Source organism: Silene latifolia, chromosome 3 (genome assembly GCF_048544455.1).
Source record: "Silene latifolia isolate original U9 population chromosome 3, ASM4854445v1, whole genome shotgun sequence".
Classification (NCBI taxonomy): Eukaryota; Viridiplantae; Streptophyta; class Magnoliopsida; order Caryophyllales; family Caryophyllaceae; genus Silene; species Silene latifolia.
Window position 1 is genome coordinate 86,071,397 of NC_133528.1, and position 14,916 is coordinate 86,086,312.

Here is a 14,916-nt window from a genome sequence, read left to right on the forward strand (position 1 = left end):
TGGTAAAAGGTAAATTATATTGAATTGGCACAAAATTACATCAACTATTTGCGTTTGACAATTAAGTCAGACAACTAAAAAATACATATTTAGAAATAATTCAGTGGGGAGTAACTTCGAGTGGGGAGTAACTTCGAGTCCTCCCAGCCACGAATCGTCAAAATTAATGTAACATGTAATGTAACATGTAAACAATATGATAAACCATGTAATTATCATGTAATCTAACCTATGACCCCTAAACTGACCAAACTAAACTATCATGCGAATCATATAATTCAAATAGTAATCCAAACTTTATCAATCAGAACCGGCTTACATCTCACCTATTACGATTCATAAAATCACCATACAAGAAAGGGCAATATATCAAAGACAGGCATAAGTTCTTAGTACGGTCAATAGTCACTTTGTAACTCGAGTCTATACCACGAGGTAGGGAAGGTAATCGAACCGGTATCTTGGCTCAGCGGTTAATATTAATAAAACATGGCCAAGAGACAACACAACCCTAGCCTAAAATCTGCGCAGACCTAGACATGCGGATACACACCACCGCACCCAAGACCCACAACTTTTTTTAAAACAAAGTGAAGTGAGTACCCTAAGGAGTCCACCAAAGGGTTGGCTAGTACTTAAGCTGACCACTTACTATCAAAATAAGTAACTGAGGTCATGCCCCAACTTGGATAAACATCCACTAGTCAGGAACACAAAGGCTATCAAGCAGTGAACATATACTCGTCAAAGACTATAAAGACCTATCTATGATGAAGGCCGAAGTACTCACCTAGGACCTAGTCCCAGCTAGTCCCAGCTTGAATACTTTAGCCCACACCACACAAGACTCACCACACAAGTCAAGTAAGACACCCACTTAACCAAAAGAGGGCAAAAAGTCCTACTTACCAACATAAATTCTAACATTCTAACATGTGAAAGGCTATATAAATGTCTATTCAGCAAACAACCCAACAATATCCTCAATAAGTATCCAAGACTAATTTCCAATTCTAGCAATTTTAACAATATTAAAGGCTTTAGGGGAAACTAGGGCCATTTCTACAATACAAGACACTATTAAATTCAATAAGCTATACATGTGAACTAAAGCTTGATAAATGGCCTAAAACAAGAAAAAGGCCGATTATCTAAATCATTCAACCGAATTTTTACCCGCAACCCCAGCCCTGCGACAGGTACGGGTCAAATTGCGGCTGACCAATCACTCAATTAACTAACATCGCATCAGTCAAAGGGACTAAGGCTCAGTTTTCGGCACAATCAACAAAACATTACAATTAACGCTATAAAATTCATTTTGAGCCTATTAATTACAATTTCATTTTGTAAACTATCCTAACATGTGATAACTAGGGCAGAGCAAAAAATCCGATTATCCAAACTGATCCGATATCCGATCCGAATCCGATCCGAATGTTTGGATATCCGATCCGAAAGTTAAGTTTGGTTTGGATATCTGATCCGAAATCTTTGGTTTTGGTTTGGATATGGATATTAGAATTAAAACATTTGGATATATGATCCGATCCGAAACTATAGTTTTCTTGTATAATTTCGAGAAAATAAAATTTTATTTGATACAACAACTTAATTATTGTTTAAAATATTAGAGAAATATCTAGGTGGTACTTAAATTTTATGTCGAGAACATTGGAATAAGAATATTAAAGAAAACCATCATGTAAGACTATGAATATAATCGTGTTTCAAACTTAATTTTAAAGTAAATTCAAAAGTATGGATATCCAATGGATATCCGCATCCGAACCGATTATTTTGGATACCCGAACATTGGACATCCGAAACATTTGGTTTGGATATTGGATATCTAACTTCGGGATTTTTAATATGGATATCCGATCCGAACTAGCATTTTGGATCAAATACCCGATCCGTACTCTGCCCTAGTGATAACTATTAATATAACATAATTTTTCTACCATTAACATAACTTTTAGTTACTATTATGATTCACTTCACAAGTTTAACCATGTGTACTTATTCTAATTACATCCTTAATGAACCTAAAATGACGGACAAAACATGGAAAACCGCGAAACAAGCAACGGGCCGACCCGGGCCAGCCATGGGCCAGCCGTGGGCCGGTTCTTCTTCAGCCCGCCGCACGCACCATTTCTTTTTTTTTTTCATTTTTATTCATTATAAGACCGTCTGAACATTAATTAATCGTTCCCAATTCAACTTTGTTAATTTAAACTAACAAAAGGCATAGATTAAGCATACATGCAACAAATTTTAACATGTGAAAACTACTACTCAAACAAAAATCACCAAACATACAAAAACAACAAAGATTGTGACGATAATTCGTCGAGTAACTCGAAATATGTTACCTTAAGCTAGAAAATGAGCAATTAGCACCTCAAAACCCAAACCCTAACGACAACTAGCCGCTATCCTCTACAATATACGAGTCCCCGAACTCGTCCTCCAAATCTTCACCTAATTAAACAATAAAAACACCATAAATAAGCACCAATACCGAAAATACCGAAATTTCATCTTAAAACAACTTAATGAAAACTGAAATTAGAACATACTAAGTTGTAGATCTCGGCGAGGGGATTCCGGAAAGGTAAATTATGCGAAAAACCGATAAGAAATGAAGAAATTAGGGCGATTTTTAGCTTGAAATGATGAAAAATGGTGTTTTGGGAATGTTAGAGGTTGAAGAAGATAAGAAAACCAGAAAAAATGAAGGGGAAGGGGGTGGTGCGCGTGAAAGGAAGAAAGGAAAGGAGGAGAGCGGGTTTGAGACGGGATTTTTCGAGTCGGTTTTGGCTCGTTTCTATAATAATTAAATCCGTAAGTCAAACGCAAATTCCGTCAAGACCAAAATTCTTAAACACGAGATTACAAGTAAATTGAGTATTCATACGACCCGTTTCCAATTTCGTTTACCCAACGTTCAAAAGAATTGTCATTTTCCCCCCGATACGCCCTTATTTCGAAATAAAAGATTTTACACGGTTTAAACTATTTTTAAACATTTCAAAACTATCAAAATAAATACTTTTCTTCAAAATATAATAAAATTATATTTCTTTGAATTATTTTTACTTTAAATACATTAATGTCAAAATTTACTTGATTAATTAATTATTTTCGAAATATATTAACGGTCCGAAATTTACGGGGCGTTACAGATCTAAGCACGAAAGATGATGAAGAACGAAGAAGAAAGAAAGACGGCACGAAACCCTAGGTAGGGTGGCGCGCGGCACGAGGAGGAAGAGAGGAGGAGAGAATTAGGTTTAGGGTTTTGTGAGATTATGAGAAAAGAAGAGCAAGGGTTTGGTTTCCCCTTATATTTATAGAGATGCTCATGGGTTTATTCTAGGTTTAGGCCCAAAACTCACCCATCTATACCAAGAAACACGTGAGACCCAAGGAAGGGGCGGGTCTTCATCGTTTTTCGAGCCCATCGAGCCCAAAAGACAAGAGACGGATATTTTCCCGAAAAAAATAAAATATAAAATATGGGAAAATAAAATTAAAGAATTATATTATGGAAATTAGGGGTGTTACATACCAACTGTAACAACCCGGATTATAAAACAAGAAAAACCTTATATAAATTAAATATCAGAGTACGATACTGATAAAAGGGTCAAGGTGGCGGAAACACCTGACCAATCCGGTTCGCTACTAAAACCAAAACAAGCTAATACATTATTCGAAGGTTCTAAAACATAAAGCAAAGTCCTAATTCATTATTCGGCTCGCCCCTCGATGCATCCCAAAAGACATCATCCAAACAGCGACGAGCATTCTACCTGAGAATGGGGGTCGACAATCAGTCGGGAGTAACTAGATGCTCTCCCAGTCATGTTTACAACAATTGAATATAATCAACAATCATTAACAAATGAAATGTAAAACCAGTAAACATGTGAGATCATCTATACGCATGAAAAACCCAACAAAGCTTATCATGACTTAATCAATCTTAAACGGATACAGACATGCAAACCTAGACCATTTGCAACCACTAGACCATGAACACTTATAAGACTAGTAGTGACAAACGACCCACAACAACCTAAGGCACAAAGCTAGCATTAAAGCATAGCAAACATGGCGACACACAATCCACAGCAACAGAAGGCACAAAGCTAGCAACAAAGCATAGCGAATAGAGCGAACGCCCGTTAGAGCGTATAACCACTACCTCTAACTTGCCAGAGCGTATAACCATTGTCTCTAGCTGACGGAGCGTATAACCACTGCCTCCATCGGTGCAGAGCGTATAACCACTGCCTCCACGGTACTATGTATAGCGTATAACCACTGCCTATATGTCTAAGACCTGGCCAGACTCTCGGTAAACCGAACGATACTCGGGACCCACAGCGTATAACCACTGCCTCTGGCCACCCCCGAACATAGACCAAAATAAATCCCGCATCAACGGGTAGCGTTGGTTCATTCCGATAGTATATAACTGATACTACCGTCATCTATTCAAACTAGCAAACAAACCAATGCACAGTATAACTGACTGTACTAACATGCGTGAACAACATCACGACTCAACTCATAGGATAGTATAACTGACCATCCTTATTATCATATGAACAAGAGTAACCAAATATATACGCAAACACAATGTCATTTAATAACAGAACACAACACAACATGTGAACAAGTATTAATAATTAATGTTATAGTAACTTCAGCTATAACTTAACAATAACCATTCAATGTTATAGTAACCCTAACCATAACATGAACTCTAGATGCGAGGTTACAGTAACCTCTACTATAACTTCAACACATATAACTTGAAGTTATACTTACCTCAACTATAACCTTGACACGAAACTCAAAGTTATACTAGTTCCAACCATAACCTTGAGCCATAATCTCAGGGTACGTTAGTTCCAGCTATAACCTTAACTCGTACTTCAACGTTATAGTAGCTCCAGCCATAACTAGAGTAACTACCCAAAGTTGTATTAACTTTAGCTATAACTCATGAATCATCATCAAGGTTATACTAGCTTTAGCTATAACTTTGGAGAGCACTCTTGGCCGCCTATCATGCCGCCACTAGGGTTTATTCGTAAACCCTAATTACGCTCATGACACCCATAATAAACACATAACCAACATACGATACATAATTAATAAATTAAAACATATACAAACATGTGAAAACATAATTAACATGATAATAAACAATCTAACACGTAACAATCATACAAGACAATCATTAAATCATATTAATTACATCAATTGACATAAACACAATTAAAAGAAAACACCTAGTTACCTTTTTAGCAATTAATGATGCAAATTAATGAAAACCTCCAAGAAAGACACGACCATCAAATCCTTGTCTCCAACACGTGCAAACATCCCCAAAAACCGACATTATAGAATACCCGAATCCAAATCCATGAAAGCACCCTAAAAATACTCTTCCTCTTCTTTACTCAATAAAATAGGAGAACCAAAACGTAGGTCTAAAGGTCCATACAAATAATTCTCATTAAATTATTTGGAGCTGAATATGTTGTAGAGATAAGAGCAAGGATTGTGAAAATATAATTTGTGTATAAGTTTGAAAGAAGAAAAGATATTCAACAATGGAGTCAAAGGGAGAAAAGAAGAACAAAAGAGAGACATAGAGGAGGGATGTCGTGCGGCACTTCACGGTAAACCAAATAGAGCAGCTTGCCTGCTAGGTTATGTTTCACGCGAGAAATAAAAAGGATTGACCTAGTTGCTTGCTAGGTTAATTCTATTTATAAGAAGATTAACTAATGGGCTTTGGGTCCATTAGCTCATACAATGGATTATCTGATTACAAATCCGATTGGGCCATATTAAAACGCAAGGAGAGCTTATTATAGAAAAGTATTTATTGAATTAAAATACTAAAATCGTCCACGGACATTTTAACCCAATCAAAAGTAGATTAAAACGAGAAATAATAAAATAAAGAACGAATATGATAAATATAAATATTTCTAAAATATATTATTAAATTCCGAAATAATCAATTTAATAAATACTTTTATTATAAAATATTATAATAAAATACTGGGTGTTACAGTACTGTCAAAGTTTTCAAAATGTGCTATTACTTAACATGAAATTAACCTTTACCTGTCAGTGACCTTACAATTGTTTCTTTCCTTGATGCTAGTTCTTCTCCCCTATTGCACTTGAGAATCATTTTGTGTTGTACGTTTTCGACCTGCCAAGGAAATGTCTCATGATTCTTGACAATCGCATTAGAAGGGGGAGTGTCTTAGAAGAGTATGGTGATAGTGTACTTGAACTGGTAAATTTACATTCTCCTCAACGATGAATTATTATCGTTCACTTGCATTGGTAAATTCATGTACATTATGGTTCATCTCGTCTAATTTTTATTATTGTGTTACAGGGTGATGCTTTTGCACGGTTTTTGGGTGAAAATCAATCAACTATGGAGAAAAGTAATATAGTAATGGGCATGGATCCTACAATAGCAATGCTTCCATGGAGAAATAACAGAAATATTTTTGACTGTGGTATTTACACCATGAGGCACATGGAAACATTTATGGGAATAGCCACTTGGGACTGTGGACTGTCCAAAATTGATGTGAGTTTTACATTTTAATTGTAACTTATTTAGAACAAATCAATGTTATCTTGTTGGTTATTAAATTCTAATTTCATGTTTTTTTTTTTTTTTTTTTTGCAGATGAGATCGTTAACAATGCTGAGATTCAAGTACCTATGCACGCTACTAACATTTGAGCACAACAAACATCATAACAGCATTATTAGACATGCATTAGCGTGTCACGACATTCACAAATAGTTCCTGAATATTATTTATTAGTTTTCTTTTGTGCTGTCGACATATCTGGCGTTAGTTGATGTCTATTGGGTTTGCTGTATTGATAATGTACTTTTGATCTTTGGCGTATGTACACCAAAGTTGTACTGGATGTGCATTCATCCCAAGCTACTTGTTATAATGTACATTCTATAATGATCAATTGTCCATTTTAAGGAAAACAAATGTTCACCAAAATCAATGATGTTCTTGCTTTAATACGAGAATGTTCATTTTAAGAAAACAAATTTACATCCTGTGTAACTTTCTTGCTTTAGGATCTCACAATTGATACAATTAATTTATATCGTGCGTGGTCATTTTAATACGAGAATGTTCATTTTAAGGAAAACAAAAAAATATACTCCGTATACACTAATATTTAAACAAATCATATGAGAAGAGGGCAGAAAAGAGAAGGGAAATAGCAATATTCGAAATTGAGTAAATATGTACAATTAGTATTTTAATTTAACTATTACTTCTATATCATATGTTGCACACAATTTTCCTACTTCTCCAAATAACCCCAACACACGTAAATCTAGGGTGGACCTAATAATACCTATTATGGAAGTATAGCCAATTTATGTTCAATTATAAAACACACAATTAGGTGTAAATCTAAAATAGATAAAAGGAATACTTCTTTCAAACAATCTTTCCAAAGAAAATACTTCTTTCAACTACGGAGTATTAGGTAACTTCTCCATAAATTTTGGTTATACTCCACCTTCGTTTTCAATACTTCTTCATTGCCAGGTAATCACGTTCATTTACTAACTTGTCCTGAATTTCGTCCATTCTTTTGGTGTATTTCTTAGGTAATTATACTTGGTTGATTTAAATCATTGACAAAATCACCTGAAAATCACGCCTCTTTTGTTGGTTACATTTTCGTCGTTTTCAGTTTAATTGGTTGTTCATGTCAAGTTTAATGGGATGTTATTTATTGATTACAATTGTGTGAGATTTTACGTGTGTTGGGGTAATTGGGGAAAGTAGGAAAATTGTGTACAACATATGAAATAGGAGTAATAGGTAAATTAAAATACTAATTGTACAATTTACTCAATTTCGAATATTGCTCACAGTGTTCATCGTTCAATTAATAGTGTTTTTAAAGTTTACAGTATGATGTTCTAAATGCTATCGTTCAATGAACATTTTGGAATAACCATTCTTAATCTGTCTACAGAGGAAATCATGTCATTATTTTGCTTGGGATTGGTAACAAATTCTGAAGAGGAAGACAGAAAACAATTCATTGACCATCATCTTGACGCAAAGAAGACAATGCTAGGATGACTATTCAATGGGAAGGACGCCATAATTGCAGGGGTGGAGGACAACTATGCAAAAAACACAGTACTACAAGATCAAACTTACATGCTACAAATCTTTCAAAAAGTTAATCAAGCTGACAAACATAACATGGAAGCAGTATGCAAGTGTTGGGCTAAGATGTTTATCTTAAACAATGAGGAAGCCCGTTTAAGAGAGGAATATGAAAGCAGATTACAGACAAGCATTTCATTTGGGGTTAGAACGACTACCAGGGATAATGTAGTGGTTTTCCGAAGGTGTCTTTGTTACTTGACAGACAATCTCTTAACAAGGAGGACATTGCACCTGTTTCAACATCATTTGGCACCCGAGTTAGGAAATCTTGTTGTTGTAGACAGTGAAGAAGAAGATTTTGACTCTATCCCAACATCAATTTCTCGACCAGCGGTCGAACTTGCTTTTATTCTATTAAATCAAACCGAGTAATACTATATATAAACAGCTGAGGTACATTTGAGTCTAAGTTTTATATTTACCTCATACCCCTTGTACCTCTTTGTTGATTTTCAATGTCCATTCGAATATAAGAATATAAGTACATTCTCTTATTTGTTAATGATATTTCATTATATTGACGTAGTACCTTTTGTAATTTTTGGATTTTCGATACATCATGAAAAGAATTGTCCCATCACTGTATTTACAATGTCCATTACGTGCATTAACAATATACCATTTAAATTAAATAATATAAATTAATGCATCTAATAATTACACTCTCAGATGCAAGTTATAAAATAATTCAGGTGAAAAGACACCACTATTCATGATTATTTGATTAAATGAGACATGTGTCAAATGGCAGTTGTAAACTAATGCATGTGAAAAGACAAATAATACTACATTCATAAATTGTAACTTCTCCTATTCTTATCCAAAGCAGTTTATATATAAAACTCACTATAAATACTTATCTAAACTAGTGTGCTAATTACAAAATCTAAGGAATAATCATACAAACCGTCTTCACTCCCTTAAAAAGGTACTCTAATTTCTGTTTTTTTTTTGTTCTTATTATTTTTTCCCTGCAAAAGAAATGCATATCTTCATGTAAATAAGTATATTGAATATTATTGCAAGAATAATGCAGTAATGGAATTCTAATATGCTCTGGTAATTTATTTCATACAAATAAAGGTTCGTATATAATGTATTCCTGCCAATGTCCATTGTCATGCCTTTAAAGGAACATTTATTTTACTGATAATGTTCATAGGAAATATTGTTGTGCACTTTGATATAGCATATATAAAAAATGTATTGAATATGAATGACAGTAAACGACACAATACTATTTAATTAATATTAGAAATACTTACAAAAGCCATTCAAGACTGTTTCAAAATCAGTTTAAATATAAAACTCACTATAAATACTTGTCTAAACTAGTGTGCTAATTACAAAATCTATGGAATAATCATATAGAAAACGTCTTCACTCCCTTGAAAAGGTGCTCTGGTTTCTGTTTTTTTTTTTTCTTATTATTTTATCCCTGCAAAAGAAATGCATATCATTATGTAAATAGTAGCTGTAGATACCCGTATCCGTCGATATTGGAATTTATAGAGAACCCGACAAACACCCGATGATGATAGGACACATGTATTCTTTAGTTGTCACTGTCATTATTTGGAGCTCGTTTTACGAGGTGGAATGGGCGCCGTCGGTGAAGTATTTTATTAATTTAAATGATATTTAAATTAATGTTTTTTAGTGAATTCATTCTGTTAATTTAAATGATATTTAAATTAATGTTTTTAGTAAGTTCATTTTGTTATTTTAAATGATATTTAAAATTAATGTGTTTTTTAAGTGAATTCATTATTCATTTAATTTAAATGATATTTAAATTAAAGCTTTATTTTGAATTTATTTTCTTAAGTTTATTTTATTGAAAATAAAATAAATATTTGATTTGAAGAATCATTTTATGAGAATGTTTGATTTGAAAAGTCATTTATTTTAATTTATTATTTGATTTGAAAAATCGATTTGAAAAGCGAAGAAAACTCGTTTTGAACACTTGTTTTTGAGCTCGATTTTAGCTCGGTTTTTGAGCCCGTTTCCTTTACGAATTGGCACGAATCTCGAGTACACTAACCCACCTAGACCAATACCCATCCACCCTTGTTCGAACCCCCTCACAAGCAGCCCAAATTCTCGTTCAAAACAGGCCACAAGCAGCCCGCAAAACACCAATGCAGTCCCCTGTTTTGCGTGTCAATTCGCGAGCCCAAACCCGCTCCAAACACTACCAAGACCCGTACCCATTAACCCTAACCCATACCCTAGTATCCTACCCATATTATCCTAGCTTAATCACCAAGAAAACCCCCAAAACGAACCCTAGAAACCCCCCCCAAAAGCTGCTGGACAGCAGCTATGTTCAGCTAGCCCGATTTGCCTCCCCTCTCTTTTAACCTATTTTAACTCCCTATAAATACCACCCCTTCACCATACATTCATTCCTCTAAGTTCTCCATACATCCAACCATCACCCACAAGCTTTAAACCTCAGAAACAAACCCTAAACATCCTCCAAAAACCCTAAACAAAACCGACACAGAAACTGAAACTGTTTGTGTGTCTCCTTCGAAAACCCTTTCGTTCCTCCATCAAATCACCATAAAAATTCGAGTTTCTTGTTCCTAATTAACCACATAACATCCATCTACACATTAGACAAAGATTTACGAGCCGAATTGACCTTGAGAGCACACGAGATCCCTCGAAAAACAGAGTGAAATAACACTCTGTTTTCGCGGTTTACTCTTGTCTGTCCAGTTCTGTTTGTGCTCGTTTTTCGTGCTTAATAACCCAAATCGAGCAGGGGTCGCTTTAAGATACTTGTTCTCCTCTCTTTCTAGTTTCCAAAACATCTTTCGGATCGAATTTTCGTCGTGAAACGAGGGAGATATCACTGTTTTAAAACTGCTGTCCAGAAACTTTCCAAAACGCGTGTTGCTTTGTTACTTCGTCGACGACGGCCTCTCGAGATAAAATCTACCATCGATTACGATCCAAGACGGCGTCAACGATACATGTAGGTTGAGGGTGCATCAAATCCCCTTCTCTTCTCTCTTTTTATTTCGTTTTTTTATGCCTTTTTTATTGTCTTTTTTTGTTTGTTTTTCGTTTTAATTATCGTTTGTTTTAAATTAACTACGAAACTAGTTAGTCCGAGTATGAGTTAAAGTACCACCATGAACACCCGCGTTGACTTGAGATGGGGAAAGAAACCGCTCCTTCTGTCGGTCGTACACCCCCGTCTCATTTACATATCCTCGTGTTCAAGGTAGGGCATAAATAAAACAAGTTATCTAACTTCGATCTTCGCTTTCGACCCTCTTACTGTTTCGGCCAAATCGATGGACCTTAGGACCCGTTGCATGTTAGTTTAACTTCTGATTGTTAACCTATGACGTAATTAGATGACTTTAAATCAATTTAATAATCTAATTAGACACTTTAGGTGGCTTCGACGTAAGTTATAAAATCAATCGACGATTTCTGTAAATAATTGAATGCATCTATCTCTTTCACCTAATTTCTCGCTAGTATAAGAGTGCGTGATTAGCACCTTCTTATTGACACTCGATGAGTTAAATTAATTAGCGAATTTAACCTAATTGGACCCTTTAGGCCGTGTAGAATGCACCCTTGCGCGACAATCAATCAACATCGTTTTTAACTCGTTTTCTAACTTGTTTTCGATTCCTTTTCGCAATCATTCGATCTAATCAATAACTCTAACTTAGGAACTAGGTTGGCTTTGGTTGGGCCGTGGTTGGCCGTGTGTTTGGCCGTGTGTTTGGCCTTTCCTATTTCGTTTGTTTTTGCATCGTTCGTTCTTTATTTGTTTTATCACTTGTAATTAATTTATGTTTCTTTGAGTCACGTTTTGTAATCTATTTGTAATTAGTTCTCCTTTTTGAGTCAAAACCTTTTCTGAAAACCTTAGTTTTATTTGGTTAGACGGTTGTTCCCAATGCTTGTAGGAGCGTAGTAAACCGCATGTTGTTTAAAGCAACATGGCCCGGTTTATGCTAATGCATGCTTTGGTGCGTAGCCCAATGTCTAATTCGATGGGATTAAGTGAGAGCACGCAATACGAGGAGGGACCCACGGCCGTGTGTCATGTAGGCCGTGAGTCACCTCCCCCATGTGCACGGTTTTCAAGGCCCAATGGCCGTGTGTTTTGTGTCGTGTTTTGAGTTGTATGTAGCAATTGTAATTAGATCGAGTTGTAATTTATTTATCGTTGTGTCGGCATGAAATGCCTGGTTTGTAATAGGTAGATCCCAACGGCTCCCCCATTCCCCCTTAAGCCTTGATTGTTTGCTTTACATGTTGTTAGATCAATCAACCCACATGCTAAATTACAACTTTGACAAAGTTAGTTTAGTTGCATCTAAAACGACATAGAAATTGTTGTCACATGATAGGGTTAAAACAACGTTTGCATATCATACATCGTACGTAGCTATGACCTTGTTTGAAATCCGACACTTGACTTAGTAGAGGCCGTTATTGACGGGCGGGGTTGGGTGTCCTTATGGGCTTCCCAACACGTACCCTCACCCCTTACTCAAGATCTATGGTTTGTGGATCCGTCTAAATACCATTGGATTACGAGAGTCATTCAATTCGAGTGATATAGGGTACAAGTCTTTATCTTTAATCACTCGTAGTCGTTTGGCTTTATGCTTTTCGATGAAAGGTGTAAAGTTGACTTGAACGGTTCCAAGTTCCCAAAAAACTTGGTGGCGACTCTAATATGTCTTAATTCGATTCGAAAGAACCTCGAGTCGATTATGTCAGGTGTGGATCCCTCGGACGCAGTTCCCGAGGGCCTTGTCCTGATTTGGCGACTCATTTGGGGAAAAGAGGACTAGTTACACCTTTGTGTTTCTAGGGTCTTTTCCTCCGAGGTGAAACTTGAAAAGAAAGTGTTGGAAAGTAAAACATTACTCATAGTGCTACGATTCATGCATAAACCCTTAAGGACTTGCCGGGCCGTCCCAGCGTTTCTTCGTGATGCGTGGGGGCGACGTCCCACTATGCCGGAAGCGCACATTGCTCGCTTCCACTTCGCCTCGCGTGGTTCTTGGGAATGGGGACGATCTTCTAGGTACTTTACCTTAAGACACCTCGCTTTATAAGACCGCAAAAGGATGGAGGGCATAGACCTTCTTGTAGAAGACTTGCCGAGACTTAGAGATGTCTAGGAGCATACATCCTTATAGCATGAGAATGACAATGTGCAATATGTTTTCCCGAGTCTTTTTTTTTCGAAAATTCCAAGTCCTTTTCAAAACCGAACTTTTGAACAACTTACTTTCAAACCTAGCATGATTTTCAAAACGCGGAATGCTGCCCAAATAGGACTAGAATTTCGGCCCAAATTGAGCTTTTATAGCCGGCATCTTTGCCCATTTCAAATCTCATTTTCAAATCAATCCTTCGTTTTTCAAAATCAATCCAAAATGTTTCTCGAACCTCAACCAAGCATGAAATGCGTCAAGTCGTGTCCGGGTCATGGCCATGTTAGGCCGGGTATGTTTCATTTTAAGGGTCTAGAACACGACCTTGTTGGGTCACCCAAACTCACCTCTTGGGCTTTGAGTCATGTTGGTCGACCTTTTGGTCTAGAATAGTCCACAAAAACGTCCAGGCTAGGCCCTTATGGACGTTTCACGCGAACCCACGGGCTATGTTAGCCCAATCACGGGTTTGGTCACACCAAGTCCAGTTTAGAATCGAGTTATGACAGCTTGAGTCATGTCGTTTTGTCGAGTCTAAAATGAACCAATGTCTAAATCAAACCGTGAGTCGAACCTTTGGTTAACCAATCTCAAGTCGAGTCTGTGTTTGAGTCAAGTTGGGGTCGTGTCCTTAAGTGTGCAGGGGCTCTTACTTTAAATATTGACTCAGTACGGGGTTTTCTTGTAGAAAGGCCGCCCAAAACCCGACGTCAAGCAATGGAAGATCTTTGTTAACAAGCTTACCGAGGCCGTGAACCTCATGATGACCCGAATGGAAGCAATCGAATCTAGGCTGAGTGAAGATTCACCTTCACCCCCTCCACCGCTGACTGATCTGGAGAAACGGTTCAAGTTCATCGAAGACCGTTTGAAGCTCTCCCAGGGGAAGAACATCCACTATGAGAATGCTAGGACCTACGCCCGATTCGGGATAAGTTGCCCACGAACATGGTACTCACTGACATCCCAAAGTTCAAGGGCACTGAAGATCCAGTCCACCATGTTAAGGCCTATAAAGGGTACTTAGCACTGAAGGGAGTACCTGCTGATATGCTCTCTGAAATCTTCGCCCAATCTCTGGGTGAACACCCAAAGGCTTGGTTCTACAATCTTGACCTCAAGAACTTCCCCACTTTCGAAGATATTACGGTGGAGTTACGTAAGCACTATCTTGACAATGTTGAGATTCAAACCAACATAAGAACCTTGGAAGTCATGACACAGAAAGAGAAAGAGGGCTTTACTGAATTCCTCGCAAGATGGCGCGCTGAAAGCGTGAAATTAGCCAAGAAGCCTGACGAAGTTGAAATGGTAGATAGATTCGTAAAGAATCTACGACCTGTTTACCGTAATGCTCTGAAATACCAGAATTTTGGTTCTTTTAAAGAATTGATAAGAATCGGGATAAAGGTAGAGGACGAT